At 40.6% G+C, this 9160-nt stretch overlaps 1 long non-coding RNA gene across 1 annotated transcript; it reads left to right on the top strand.

Annotated features, from left to right (window-relative positions):
- Positions 1–1481: 1481 nt before the first annotated feature.
- LOC119270919 lies at positions 1482–2179 on the top strand. Its single transcript, XR_005134366.1, has 2 exons — positions 1482–1659; positions 1814–2179. It is a non-coding gene; the product is annotated as an uncharacterized LOC119270919 (long non-coding RNA).
- Positions 2180–9160: the final 6981 nt, after the last annotated feature.

Genomic DNA, 9160 nt, shown 5'->3' on the forward strand with positions numbered 1-9160 from the left:
AGGCTGCATGCAAGCTCTGGGTATATGCATGGAGTTACAGATGATGAGTAGTTAGTGATATGTGTATACATATCATTGCAGATCTTCCAGAAGGAGATCGTCCAGGAGTGGGTCCACCGGCGCCGATCCCTGGGTCAGGGCGCCACAGGTGCCCCGGCTGCGACCGCCCCACCACTCCGCCGCCACCGCCGCACCGGAAGACCCTGCTGGTTGGTACAGCAAACACCCCGTAAAATTACCAATGGTCAAGTACGCATGCCGTTGAAGCTGTGGGCAGGAGCGGTCAATAAACCATGTCCTGAGTTTGGGCATGCAAGCTGATCAAAGTGAGATCATTGGAGGCCTTTCATTTTGAAAATCACTGAGCGGTCGATGCTATAGCCTAGCCAGCTTCTGCCTCCTGTCTTGTCGTATGATGGATGACCGTGCTATATATGTACTATTATGTGTAATTATTAGTTGTTCCACGGCACCTTAAAAGGAATAAAAAATAGTTTCTGATCTTTGCATGGAAAAAGAGACGATGGTGTTCTTATCTCCTTTTTTCTTTGATGGAAATATGGAAAATGTTCACTGTGTTGTAAAATTTGTTTGTCTGGCAGAAAAGATATATATTTTTTCTTAGACTTATAAAAAGGTGAATGATGCACGGATTAATATCAAACGATTGGTTCTCCAAATCAGGTGGGTACTAATATATTCTCATACAATTAAGAATTAACAAAACCAAATTTACCTAAGATGCACCTTGCTGGCGATGCTCTTGTTCTTCAGAGTTGGTAGACGTTTTACACACCTAGCTCTTAAAATATTGAGGGCCTGTTCAGAGTCCCTCCGCTCCCGGAGCTGCAGTTGAAAATCACGGAGCGAGGAAACAAGTTCTTCACAGATCCTGGGATTTCTTTTGGTGTGCTGATGTGGAAATTCTATCCCTAGTCTAGTGAATCAGTTTGGCGTCACTGAGGTTAGGATTTATTCACTCGTTGCAGTGAGATTAAATATAGTGGTCTTGCTTTCTTGTGTTTTTTAAATACAGTAATACAGCTAACACAACCACCACATTTACAAACTCACATACGTCTATCAAATACTGTAGTCATGGAGCATAGAGATTAACGAATCGACAGTTGACATATCACTATCGTTGGTAGATTGCCTACCATTAAAAGGATAATGGGTTGTATTGTGTTGATAACTTGACCAAGACCTTACAACAAAAAAAAGCCGTGGGGTGGCACAAGCTTCCAATTGATCGATGGGCAACAAGATTCTTAAAATATTGTATGTTCTATTTGTCTTACATACCATGGTCATAAGGTTCTAACAAGATTCTTAAAATATTGAGCGGGAGCAGACTTTGACCATATTGAAGTCTCATCCCCATGAGTGTTGAACCAGCTAGCACTCTTAACTTTTGATATCTCTAAGAGTATATATATGGACTAATGAGCTCTTCCCAAGGCAAAGCAATCTGGCCTCTTGTCACTTCACACAATTATACACGATTAATTACAGTCATCAAGTAGCAGCACCACATGAAGATGATTGGGAAGAAGATTATGAAGCGCTCTTCCTCTTCTTCTTCCGTCACACTAGCTATGGCAATCATGGCCATCATATTCCTTTGCTGCTTCCTGCCATGCTCGGTGGCCATCCAAGGTAAGCATTAGCCTTTTCATTTAACGACAAGCAATTGTTAGGACCAGTATGAATATGTTCAAGACCAAACTTCATGTAAGATCTGCCTATTTGCATGGCGTTACGGAGGATGATTGGTGGTTCTTGACATGTGTGTATGTATGTATGTATGCAGTTCATCCAGATGGAGACCATGAGGGAGTGGGTCCTCCATCACCAAAACCCGGGTCTCCGTGGAAGAAATTGCCGCCACCACACCGCAAGACCCTGCAGGCTGTTGCGAATGCCCCTCCATGCGTATGGCGCACCACCGATGCGATGGCCATCTCTCCATAAAAGCATGTACAATCTTTTTTTAAGGATAATAAGGGAAGGAAAACCCTCTCGCACTTTAGTGTCAGTGTTAGTGTCTGAGTGATTTTATCATTTTGCTTGACTCTTCCATACAGTGTTAAAGGTCCTAGCTAGAGTCTAGCTAGCGCCCGTTGTTCAGATGGATGTATCGTTTATGGAGTTGGATAAGAACCGTGAGGGGGCTGGAGCGAATTCTGTTGAATTTTGAGTGAGAATGAACTGTCAAAATAAAGTTTGACTTGAGAATGAAAAATCCAGTCGAAAAAGCATACTCCTTTTAGTGCTATCAATCCCCGGTAGCCAGAGTCAACTTTGTAAGAAAGCAATGTGATCGCTACCAAAATATTAGACTAGCTAACATGGTCCGTACCATGGAGAGTTGTGTGCATGTGTGTGTGTTTTGCGGGAAGGAGTTCAGTGTTGAGTGTTGACGACGACGGTGCTGACCGTATCGCCATGAGCTAGTAGGAAATATCTGCAGACTGGACCAGACCATTAAAGCATCTCTAGCAGACCCCGTATATTGTCAATCCACAAAACTCATTTATAGTTTACGGAAAAACGGTTTTGTGGGCCGGCGCGGGCGCCGGCCGAGCAGATCCTACATAGCGGAACTATAAAACAGAATATTCGCGGATATTCCGTTTTACACTTCCGCTATGCGGTGTCTGCTCTGCCGGCGTCCGCGCCGGCCCGCATACCAGATTCGGTTTTATCTGAATTTGACACATATGCACATATTAAGAATTACGAATTTGCAATATAAGAAAATATCAATATTACAATACAACAATCATCCAAAATACAATAATTATTTAAATCACCGAAACAAACTAAATAATACAATACAAAACTTGTGCCGAATACAGATCACACATGCATTAAATGAAAATGAATGGAAAATGGAATGTGTTACTACCCAACCCTTTGTCAATGGTGCTCAATGAGATCCTGATGAAGCGAAAAGTGAGTGATTGCATTTTCAATCTCCATGTAGGTCTGAAAAAAAGCTCTAATCCGGTTAGGGTCTCTAGCTAGTTTGACGCCGACGGTGCATAGGCTGCAGCACGTACACTGCGTGTAGAGCCTAGTAGCTAGTGTCGACCTTTGACTATCGTACGGGTGCATTGTAGCCTGTTTTTTAACCACCCCAAAATAAGTGCTTAAAAGTTTGATATTTTTTTGTTTTTACATGAATACACATGCATGTGGCCTAAGTACCTGTGAAATTTCGTTCAAAAATAAACTGTATTGTATGCTGCGCAAAAAGGAAAAAGTTTCGGCCAAAAAACAACAAAATCCAAGCCCCAAATTTGCATGATATTTGTCTTTTTTTATCTCTCAAATGCAAGCACGTATATTGATGAAAATTTTCCCCGTTATACTGCACTGCTATATGTGCATGTGCACAAAAATTTAGAAAATTTTAAACCATAAAACCCTGTTTTTTGAACTTACAAAAAACGGGCTCCAATGCCCCCATGCTGAGATATCACTTTTGGGAACACAATAACACTTGATCATGTATGTCCATATTATTTTTCTAGGACGGATTTCAAACTTCAGTTTTATCTAGTGAAAGTTTCAAACTTTAGTGCCTTATTATTTTTCACTGGAAGTTGCAGACTTTATTCTTTTAAAGTTTTTTTAGGGCTACTTTATTCTTTTAAAGTGAAGTGGGCACATTTGCATGGTCTATGCAGTGGGCTAGTTTAGCGGGCCATAGGCACTGGAGGCCTAAATAGCCCCCCGCAGTGGGCACATTTGTATGGTCTATGCGGTGGGCTGGTTTAGCGGGCCATTGGCACTGGAGGCCTAAACAGGAAGGATAGCCTTACCCGGAGGTTTCAGCCCAAGCATACTGGGTTGTAGGCTTATCTTGTAAATAAAACTAGAAATCCTCAAATGTGGAAGAAGCCGGTGGTAGGTGTTGTTAAAATCAATGTAGATGTGGCATTCCATGCTGAAACACTGTCGGGAGCCACATGACCGGTAGCATGATCATGGAGAGTTTAGCAACAACTTTTGGTATTTACCTCATATAAGCATTGTGCGTTCGCCAGAGATCACTCTAATTCGAAATGGATTTATTCTAGCTACGAATAGTGCTGGGGTGCAACCGACTGATTATTGAATCTGAAAGCACCTTTGCGGTTCAAGGTGTTAGCCAAGCTGATTTATATTTGGGTCCTGATGATCTTTCGACTGTAGCGCCTAATGATCACGGGCAGTTGGCAGGTGATTTCACAAGTACGGCAGTTGTTGAATGCTTTAGAGAGGCTAATGAGGTAGCTAATAGTTTATCTAAACATGCTTCTAGTAGTAGATCTTCAACCTTTTGGGGTTCTTAGTTCCCTGACTTTATTTCTCCATTTCTTGTAAAGGTCCTGGCTATCATTTGAGGAATAAAGTCTGTTATTGTAAAAAAAATATCAACATAGTCCACTAAAAGAACAAAACTCAAATTCTCAGAATTTCTTTTGTTAAATGTTCGGCTCACAAAAATTCACCAATCTGGCTAACTCATAAAACCCCACTGAGCCCATGCCCATGTGCACTGGGAGATTGGGCCAGCCCAACGGCCGAAGTTCATGATGATGACAATTTTCCCTGTCAGAGTTTTCTATAGTGGGGGTGCTTTTCTTATCTATGTTTCAGGGGTTGGGCAATTTCATTCGTTTAAATATTTATTTTTTATTTTAATTTCTTCTATTTTTACCTCATTTACCGGACTTTACACCTTTTCCGTTTCTTTATATTTTTTGATATTTCTTATTCTTATTTTCTTTCATTTCCTGTTTTTCGTTCTGGTTCTATTTTAATGTATTCTTTATTATTCTTATTTTAAACATGTTGATTTTATTTTATTTCACTAATTCTCCCTTTGCTTTTATTTTTGTATATATATATATTTATTTATTTCAAATGAAATATAATCATTTTTGGGAAAATAAGATGATGTTATTATATTATAATAAGAGAATTCTGTCAAGTTGCGAGCCTTATCCAAGTCAGGTGCCATAAAAAGTATCGTATCATTGGCGTATTGCAATATAGCGAGGCCACCATCCACAAGGTGCGGCACTACTCCTACAATCTGACCTGTCTACTTGGCGCACATGATATTTTTCTACAACTAACTTCCTTACCTTTTCTCTTTATCATCATCTTTCTACATCACCGGAATACTAATATGAATATAAAAATACTTAAATTAACACTGACATGTACTTTTTCGCAACAAAAAAACACTGACACGTACTACATGAAATGATCTGGTTTTTCTTCTTCTTTTTTGTTTTGCAAGGACGGAAATGATCTGTTTCTCACAGAAAGTGGTTGCCAAATTTTCCCGCAGCGTCCATGTTGAAGACTGCAGCAAAGTTCCGCGTACTATTTGGATGTTTTGCCCCATGAGACTACAAGATTAGCTGTTTGAGAGTGTATACCTCATGTTACGTCATCGGGATGAGTGCAAATGGAACCTCCAATTATGAGTGCGACCTGCTGCTAGTGATATGTGTGACGACTTTGACCGTTGAAGTCGTTGTACAGGACTAGTCACAAACTTCATAGTGTTCTCTATGTATATATAAACAACCGAGGTTATTCTAAGGGAAGGCCAGCACAAGTAGTTTAACACGCTTTCCCCAATTAATTACGTACGTAGAAACAGCTCACACAGATTCTAACTGAGAAGAGGAGATCATGGAGCGATCTTCCTCTGCTTCTTCTTCCTCCCTCTTAGGCACCATGGCCATCCTGGCAATCCTATGCTGCTCCCTGCCATCCTCGGTGGCAATCCAAGGTAAGTCAGTATCTATTTATTTTGAAACGGGCAAGGTAAGTCAGTATTATATTACTTTCTTTTTAGGGAGCAGCAAAATGTTCGACGCGCTGCTGGCTCCATATGCATGTTGTGGGCACTCTATTAATTTATGATCCATGTGCATCTATGCAGTTCATATGGACGGAGACCGATCGGGAGTGACACCTCCGCCTCCGTGGCACCCGCCGGCGCCGCACGGGAAGATCACCCGCAGGCTGTTGCAAACGTCCCTTGTTCATATGGACGGAGACCGAGAAGGAGCTGGTCCTCCGTCGCGTATGTCCGAGCAGGGACGGGCCCCTGGGCACAACTAACCGTGTTTTTTTTTTGCGGCAAACAACTAACCGTGTTTGTTGTGCTTATTTATGTTCCGAGCATGAATCGGGACAAGTTTGTCCTATAGATGACTTTATAGTTTTATTGTTTATATAAACTTCAAGTAATAAGTATGTGTTATTTTTTTGAATCATGTTTGGATTACTTACCAAGAGCGCCATGTGGAAATAAGTATATGTCATTGTATGGTATGAATAAACTATGTTCGATACTTGGTAGCGGTAACTCAGAGATGAGCCCAGGAACGCTACTCTCGGTGAATAGTAATTTAAAAAAAATAATAGTAAAATGATTCAAAAAAACTGAAATTTGGCATCCATGGTTTTTGAGTTTTTTTAATCACGTGCGATTACACGCCAATGGTGCAAAAACCCTCTTGTTCCTCCCCCAACCCTTGCTGGCTAGACTAAAGTTTCCCATCCTAACTTCGCTGGCGAGCCCGTGGATTCACCTCCCCTCTGCCCGCCGCTCCGGCGGCCGGTGGCGGGGATGAGAATCCCGATGCCTCCGCTCCGATTAGTAGTTTAGGTTAGGTTTTTTAATCGTCGCAGGTGTGGCGGTTGGACGGATGGATGCGCTTCTTCTTCGAGTTTGTCTTTCCGGATCCGATCGTCCTCGAGTTTGTCCATCTAGACATAGTCCTCGGAGCTCATTCCTGCCACCTCCTTTGGGCGGTGAGGTCAGGATTTTTTGTCATGTAGCGAGATTTTGTGTCAGGTGTTTCAGATCTAATCAAGGGTTCAACGGTTATGCCTGTGGAACCAGCACACTTGACCTCAGGGGCGCGTGCACGAACGTCCTAGCCACCTAGGTAGCTTATTTCTCACAATACATAGTGCTTACCCACGTGCGCTACGAGCTCGACCGACCCAATAGCGAGAGCGGGGTGATATTTTCCCGATGTTTTCTCCTTGTTCAGTTTTCTTGGGTGGGCAGTGCCCCCCCCCCCCCTTCACCTCTATATTTCTGTTCTTACTTTTCTTTCTAAATTTTATTTATTTCCATTTTTCCTTCGTCTTGTTCTCTTTTCATTTCGCTTTTATGATATATTTTCCTGTGTTTTTTCGCACACCTTTTCATTTTTTACTTTTCTTACTTATTTTCTGTTCTTCTATCTTCCTGTTCTTATTTTTTTCTTTAGTATTGTTACTTCCCTTTATATTTGGTTTCCTATATATTCTCATTTTACGTAGTAAATATATACATTTTCAGGAAAATAAATGATGCTTTCTATTGTATTAATTGTTTTGTGCTTAAACATTGTATGAATACAAGTTGAACATCTTAAAATAAACATTTATATTTTTCTTAAATGAAAAAAATCTAAATAAATTGAATATATTTTAATATACATTGAATATGTAGATTTTATTTTAATATGTGACCAAGATTTCTCTAAATAACATTAAACATTTTTAATTAGTAAACAACTTTTTAACCAAAATATTTTTGAAATATTCATTTCAAATATGTATTTTTACTCTTTTTTACATATGCATGAATATTTTGGTACACAAATGAACCAAACATTCTCTTTTTAGTTTAAAGAACTGCAATGAAAAATAAATGTGAAATTGAAAATAAAGAAAAGATGAAAGAAATCAACATATATTGTGTAACTAATACGCAGAAAACAAGCGATCATAATCTAATGGGGCGACCTGCATTACATAGACGTGGGCGAGCGTGTGATGCTGTTCGCGGCGAGCATTGCATATCAGCATCGTATTTCAGAAACATGTGCATAGCTTACATTTTGGGACGAAGGTAGTATCTTATTATTATTTTCTCTTGTCATTACTATTCTACATCACCGGAATATCTACTAACCTGACAAATACTTAAATGCACAGCTGACACGTACTACTAGAAATGATCTTCTCCATCGATGATGGCGACATGCTAGCAGCTTACTACTCCCTCCGTTCCAAAATAGATGACCCAAATTTGTAAGTTAGTACAAATTTGGGTCATCTATTTTGGAACGGAGGGAGTAGATGTTTTTACCGTAGCATCTTTGTCAGGACTGCAGCAAAGTCCCCGGATCCCATGGGAAATATACATGTGTACTTTTGGAATTTTGCAATATGTCGCTGACAAGTGGTAACTGTCTACGAGTAAGCTCCATGCATTGCGCCCTCAAAGTCCACATACGTAACATGCGTGAGGCAGATGGAAGTGTAAGATATTGCGTGCATTGTGCATTTGTATGGTACATGTTGATTACCATGGTTTGTGGTGGAAATCTGTTAGTGTGTGCTACGACTTTGACCAATGGAGTCGTTGTGAATCGACCACCATGAGATGGAGAGCCTCCATCACAGAGAACCTTCAGAGCAGGACTTGTAGTTAGTCTGAACTCTCGGCCCAACAACGTGCTCTGTGAAATCACTGAGGTTATTTCAATAAGCCAAGGCAAAGCAGCTACACAATTACATCATTTTGTCTCGTATGGTACGTCTAATCACCGTGCAGAGAGAGATAAGTCAGAAGATGATCATGTCACAATCATCTTCTACGTCTTCCATCGCACCAGCCGTGCCTCTCCTGCCTATCATATTCATATGCTGCTCCCTACCATGCACGGAGGCCACATGAGGTAATTAAATATTACCTTGATTACGTAGTACTAGCTTTGCAAATACTAGGTAATCTATCAATTTAAGATGTCCATATATATGCAGTCCATCTGGATGGAGACCGAGATGGACAGAGTCCTCCGGCGCCATGGTTCCCTCCAGCGCCGATCTCCTCAACTATGCCGAAATCGGCACTTGCTCCGCACCGCAAGACCCTGCAGGAATAGGCTCTTGGAACGTGCTAATGAACGATTTCATGAAACATTATTACAAACATCAATGTTATATTATGTTGGATGAATAATCTGTTTGAGCTTGTACTTATGAATGTTTTCATAATTATGAACTTTAAATAATAGAAGTATGTTCTATAAATTATTATGTTGCATGAATGTATGATCTATTTTCCGTGCTACTTATCAAT

Source organism: Triticum dicoccoides, chromosome 3A (assembly GCF_002162155.2).
Source record: "Triticum dicoccoides isolate Atlit2015 ecotype Zavitan chromosome 3A, WEW_v2.0, whole genome shotgun sequence".
In the NCBI taxonomy this organism is placed as follows: Eukaryota; Viridiplantae; Streptophyta; class Magnoliopsida; order Poales; family Poaceae; genus Triticum; species Triticum dicoccoides.